This window comes from Neovison vison, chromosome 2 (genome assembly GCF_020171115.1).
Source record: "Neovison vison isolate M4711 chromosome 2, ASM_NN_V1, whole genome shotgun sequence".
NCBI lineage: Eukaryota > Metazoa > Chordata > Mammalia > Carnivora > Mustelidae > Neogale > Neogale vison.
In genome coordinates this window covers 80,538,334-80,544,333 of record NC_058092.1, presented here as the reverse complement: position 1 = coordinate 80,544,333, position 6,000 = coordinate 80,538,334, and the positions used below count along the sequence as shown (strand labels likewise).

Sequence of the window (6,000 nt, the reverse complement as noted above, 5' to 3'; positions counted from 1 at the left end):
AGTCACCAGTGGTTTCCATGGTGAGTATCCATGGAGTATCATTCTCCTCCAGTGGAGTTTGAAGATGGTTGGTATCTTCATCATTTCTAGTGCTTTTGAACTTGGTATGGTTATGTTTAAGATTTAATGGATATGTTTTTTAAAAATTAAGTCTGCAAAAATAATTTTAGAGTTCAGTAATCAGGGAGCCTGGGGTTCTTATATTTATCTTTTTTCATGTAACAACATACGGGCCTGAATGACTTCACTTCCTTAGAACTGGGAGAGGTGTCCCTCTTCCCTTTCTCTGTCAATGGGTAGTCTCAATCTCTTTCTCCCTATCACTTTTTATCTCTCTTCTCTTTACTGTCTCATCTTATTTTTGCCTGCACTTGTCTCTGCATCTTTTTCTCTCTGCCTTTCTCTCTTCTCCACAATTGCTTCTCACCTTCTCACGTCTTGGTCTCTCTTTCTCCATTTTTTCTTTCCCTTCCTCCTGTGTGCTCCTTACTGTTTCTATCATCCTATTACCTTATCCCCACATACCCTTTCTTCCCAACAGGACCTTATTCAAGACATTGTCTGTGACATTGCAAGCTCCACCTCAACAAGGAACACAATCGTCCTTATTAAGGGAATGGTAGATAAGATAGCACAAAGTAATTTATATCATTTAAAATAGATGTAAGGGGATGTTTGAGGTTGCATGAGTACCTCACATTTCTTCTCCAAAGTCTTATGATTTAATCAGGGTTGCACTGCTTCATTCAGTCCCCTTTTGGCCTGGGGACTCCTGACCTCTCCTCTTACTATTTTGTTCCTGTGTAAGGCATCAACTTCTGCGATGGTGCATTTTTCTTTTTAGGTATGCTTAGAAGGATAGTTTGGTTTTGACATTTCCGGAGTATCTGTGACATGTCCTTGGTACTGTTGTTTTTGGGGTTTGAAGGGGTAAATGTGTATAGGTTGAGTTTGAAAAATCCAGTTTGCAGCTCAAGTAGCCAAGTAGCTGAGCATTTTCATATTTATCTTTCCCAAGTAGCATCTGAGGGACCACATTTGTTTTATTTCACTAACATTGTTTTTCATGTAAGGATTCAAAGATGTTCCTCTTCTCTTTGTCAATTAGTTTCTCCTTTTCTCACTACTTGTTGGCTTTATCAGGCTCATTATTTTTTTCTGTAAGTAGGTAGTCTCTCCCTTCTCTCTTTTTATTTCTCATTCCTGTTTTCTCTGTCATCACCTTTTTCTGCCTTCCTTGATTTTGCCTCCTGCTATGTCTGCACCCCTATTCTCTTTCTCCTTTTCCTCTTCACACTCTCCTGTGTCTTTTTCTGCTTTCTCTCATGGTGATAATTTTTCTGTCTTCACCATTACCCACAGTCTCCTGCCCCATGTGCCCTCTGTTTCTCCATCAGGTTTTTCTCAGTGTTCCAACACAGACACAAAGGACGTTGCTTGTTCCAGTGTGTAGTATGATATGGAGGCTTACGTGCTTTGGGCCCCTGATGCTTTCCTTAATTGTTCCATCCTTCTCAGACATTTTTCTCATTCTGAGTGAGTTTTGAGAGAGAAGCTTAAGAAAGTAATATAGGTCTAAGTGGGAAATACTACCCGCTACAGAGGGAAGTTGAGCCAGGCCTGTGTTACACTTTGCCGGTATGAGGTCTTGTTTTTGTTTTTGTTTTTGTTTTCTTAAAGGCCTTGATGAGGGAGGAACAGGTGATCAAAAGAAGTACCTCATAAGAAATGTAGATTGCTCATTTGAGAAACCTCTGTTAGCCAGATGAAGTCATCAGGCGATTCGTGCCTGAGGTTGGCTCCGCCTGTCGTGCCTCGAGCCCCACACTGTGGCTAACACGTCCTGCAATGTTGGGGACAGCCTGCCCGCTGGAGTGCCTCTGACAACCCGCGCTCCGCGTGTTGGAGCCGGCAGCCGCCCCCACCTGCGGCCTGAGGCCGGAGCCCCGCCCCGCTCGGGCGCGCGGGCCAATGGGCTGGGCCCCAGGGGGCGGGCCGCGGCCGGGCGGGAGGCGCGAGGCCGGGGGGCGGAGCGAACGGGGCGGCGCGGTGGTGGCCGGAGCTGCTGGGGCGGCGGCGGTGGTGGCGGTGGCGGCTTGACCCGGCGTCCGCGGGTCGTGGGGGATGGGGGCGGCGAGCTCCAGCCCTCGGCAGAGGCGGCCGCGGCCGTGAGTGTTGGGCGGGCGTCCGCGTCCGGGACGCAGGATGGAGCGCCGCGGTGAGTGTGGGGCTGCGGCGGCTGGGGCTCGGGGCTGGGGTGGTCCGCGGTTCGGCGGGCGGGTTGCGGTCTAGGGTGTGGGTGGCCCATGCGGCGACCCCGAGCCGGGGCGGCGGCGGGCTGCGCTGGGGGTCGGGCTCCTGTCCTCCGTGCTCCTGGTGGTCCGGGAGCGGTCTGAGGGGGCGAACTGCGCGCCTGGCGGCCGCGAGCGCCTTCCCCAAACAAATGACGATTAAAATTAAAGCAAACAAGTAACAAGTCCCACCGTCCACGTACTGTTCTAAAACTGCTCCACATTTTAACTTCTTTAACCCTCGCAACGGGTCCGTGATTATTTAAGTTATTTTTTACACGGGGAAGATGAGGTTAACCTGCTGGAGCACACAGGCAGGTAATTGTCAGAGTTCGGGTTTAAACTGAGGCTCCTGTGTGCTCTTGACCGCTAGCGAGTCCAGTCTTAGCTCTGACCCGCCCCACTCCCACCTGTCCTGACTGCAGTCTTCACTTCAGCTGGGTTCCATTCCGGAGACGTTTTAGAATTTCCGTGGTGCGTTGTTCTCCTCGCCTCTCTCTTTTGGGCTGAGGAGGAGCTCTTTCGTTCCGAGGCCTCAGTGTCACTGGTTTTCCCAATTGCGTGGTGGATGTGTTTGGGGCTTGACTGTTAGATTTCATTTTAATGGGTGAGCTCAAGAACCCTAGTGACTGAGCCTCTTGTCTCCATGTTAATCTTATTCTACTCTCTTTGGCAAGAAGGAATTGGCCTCGCACCCTTTGTTGGGGGGCGGGCAGGACTGTTAGCTGCTAAAGGCAGGAGCTGGGCGCCCGTTCCCCTTTTTCCACCTGTCTTGGTGACCGTATCACTCCTCTGGCACTATCCATGTACGCTGCCCTTTTTGGTTGCTCCGTTTCCCTACTCGGTATTTAAATACGGGGATGGGGAGCGTGCTCTTTGGCATGGGGTAGTTTTGGCTGGTCAAGAGAGAGCCCTGCCTGCCAGGAATGCTAGACATTCTGGAGGCGTGGGAGGTTGGGCAGCTTCCTCTTTTTTAAACGTGCTAGGTTCTAAGTGCACAGGAATGAAGTGTATGTGCACTGCGTGCCTTTCTTTAGAAATTACAATTATTTGCATATTATTGATAAAACTTTTTGACTTGCCCGTGTGCTGTTTTTGTAGGGAGAGCTTTACAAAACTATAATCAAAGACCTCCAGGATTAATTTTTCTGATTTTTTAAAAGAGTCTTTAAGTAGATTCTTACCAAATCAGAAATTGTGCTGAAATAGATTTCTGAAATATCTGGCAATTTTTCTTGAGGTAGGAATAGTTAGATGGGAACTATTAAGTAGATATCTGGGGCAGTTTTAAAAACTTTAATTAGCCTAGTGCCTAAAATGAAAGTACTTATATAATGATGTGTTTGGGGGAGGATATGCATGTAGCATGGGACGTTTGATTAACACAGGCTACTCAAGTCTTGGGAGAGTCACGTTACAGAGTATTGGGAAGTTAGTGTTCACATTTCTAATGCACATATTACTTAGAATTAAAAACATATAGAGAAAGTAGTTTTGTGTAGTAATATTCTTTTACCTACAAAGTTCTTTGCTAAGTGGATAAAACACATTTTTAATGTTGATGGTTTGGAGTTGGAAGAGATGCATGAGATTTTGGAGAGTTTCACAAATATTTTGCTCAATGATCTGTTTGCATGGTTCAAACTTCACTTGGAAGCCATTTAGTAGGTTTCCATGAAGCCAGCTAAGTTTCTGGAATTGTTTCCAGTGTTGTATTTCTTGCTCACAATCTACAGATATATTGTGGTATAGCCACATCTTGTTCATTACCTAAGTGTATTTAACAAAAAACAATCTCTCACAGTAAAGCACAGCTAATATAATGGTTAAGTTACTGAGTCTTCATAACGAACCAGGCACAATGTTAAGTGCTTTCCATATTATTACCTCATTTAATTAAATTGCCAGTTGCAATATGTTAGTAACTACATTTTACATTAACACCAACTAGAGTTTGGGACACAGGAAGGTAGTGTGGATGATCTGGGAAAGTGTATATTCTCCAAATTTTCCTCTATTATAGTTCAGTTTTTTGAAAACTTGGATTAATTTTGTTATTTAAAATTTTTTTCAGCTGTCGTGTTTCCTTTTTCATTTCCAGTAGGAAAAATAGTTAAGTATATATAACAAAGTTAGTACATTACTCACAATAATGCAGACTAGAGATAGAGTATAATCCTTTCTAGTTCCCCCCCCCACCACTGTTCACGTTTTGTTTGCTTATAGATTTTCTTAGTCTTGAGTAAAAATGTTTAGGCATTTTTGAAATACTTGTTACAACTTTGGGTTACTAATTTGACACTATGAAGATGGTAAAATAGGTGAATTGCTTAGATAAGTGAATTGTTTTATTTGAAACTTATGATACACATTTTTAATAACCATCTTTTTTCCAGTGACAGTGACCAGTGATCTAATTTACTAAACTAAAAGCTGTCAAAATTAATCAGAGTGACTTTAATTAAGCTGCAAAAGTGTTAAGTTAGGAATAGTCTTCTCAATGAGTGATTTGTAAAAGAACTGCCCAAATAAGTTTAGTGTTTTGTTTTTATTGTTGGTGGGGAGACTTAGGTATAATAATTGTACTAAAAAATTGTCCTGGGCTCATTTTAGAACTTATCTACATATTTAAGGATTAATGTTAGATAGGTTTGGAACTAGCTTAAATGTAGAAATTACATTTTCAGAAATAATTTGTGATTAACAAAAATATTTAATAAAGCAGCACTGAAAGCTATTGGAGAAGTAGAGAAGTCTTGTCAGAAGTAGAGAAACAAGAACAGAAATCCAACTTTGATTCCAGTTTTATGCAGTCTTGCCTTTATCATCTTTATAGACTTGTTTTTTTCTTTTTCTTCTTTTATATTGTTTTATAGACAGATTTCTTGAAAACCCATATATATTTTCCATTTAAAACAGAGCAACAATCCAAAGTTAACCTTTTTTGTTTCTGTAAACATTAATTGCAACTTTACAACCTTGTAAGCTTAGTGTTCATTCTGTAGATTCATTTACTCTGCAAATAGTTTTGAGTAGTTCTTCCCTTCTGTGCCAAGCACTGTGCTGTAGCAGGGAACACATGGTTAGCAAACTGACATGGTCTTGATTTCCTTGGGATTATAATCTAGATAGGAAAACATGAATCATCTATTTGAACTTTGAAAGGTGCATTGATGAAAAGTATAAGATGCTGTAATGCATCTAACAGGAGATTCTGTTCTAGTTTGGTTACAGGGGCATGATGGTCCAGGAAGATTTCTTTGAGGAAGTAATCTTTGAGTTGAGGTCAGAATTAGTAAACAAAGGGGAAGGAGTAGTCCAGGCAAGTGGAACTGTATATAGACAGGACCCTGAATCAAATGTTTTTCTAGTTGTAGGTCCATGACCCATTACGAGTATGAAACCATTCTGATGGGCTGCAAGCCGCATTTTAAAAAATGAAATGGTATAGGATAGAAAACATCTGGTTTATCACCTGTTTCCTTAGCCAGAATCAGTTTTATGCTTTCCAGCACACAACCACACAAAATCATAACATACTTAATGTGTATACTGGCTCATGAAATGAAATTATTTCCTACTGTGGGGCATAGTAAACAAATACTGTTGGAAAATGAGGAGGGAGTGTGTGTGGCAGGAATGTTGAGAGTGTCCAGTAGGAATTATGGCTCCAGATGACATTGCAGAGGTAAGTAGGGGCCCCTTCTCA

General features: G+C 42.8%; 1 protein-coding gene across 1 annotated transcript in view; it reads left to right on the top strand.

Moving 5' to 3' along the window:
- The first annotated feature begins 2,169 nt into the window (after positions 1-2,169).
- ARHGAP29 (Rho GTPase activating protein 29) overlaps positions 2,170-6,000 on the top strand; it is a 62,922-nt gene continuing 59,091 nt past the window's right edge. Inside the window, exon 1 of the mRNA XM_044238717.1 lies at positions 2,170-2,218. The gene's annotated coding sequence lies outside the window, so the exon portion shown is untranslated. The remainder of the gene's footprint in view (positions 2,219-6,000) is intronic.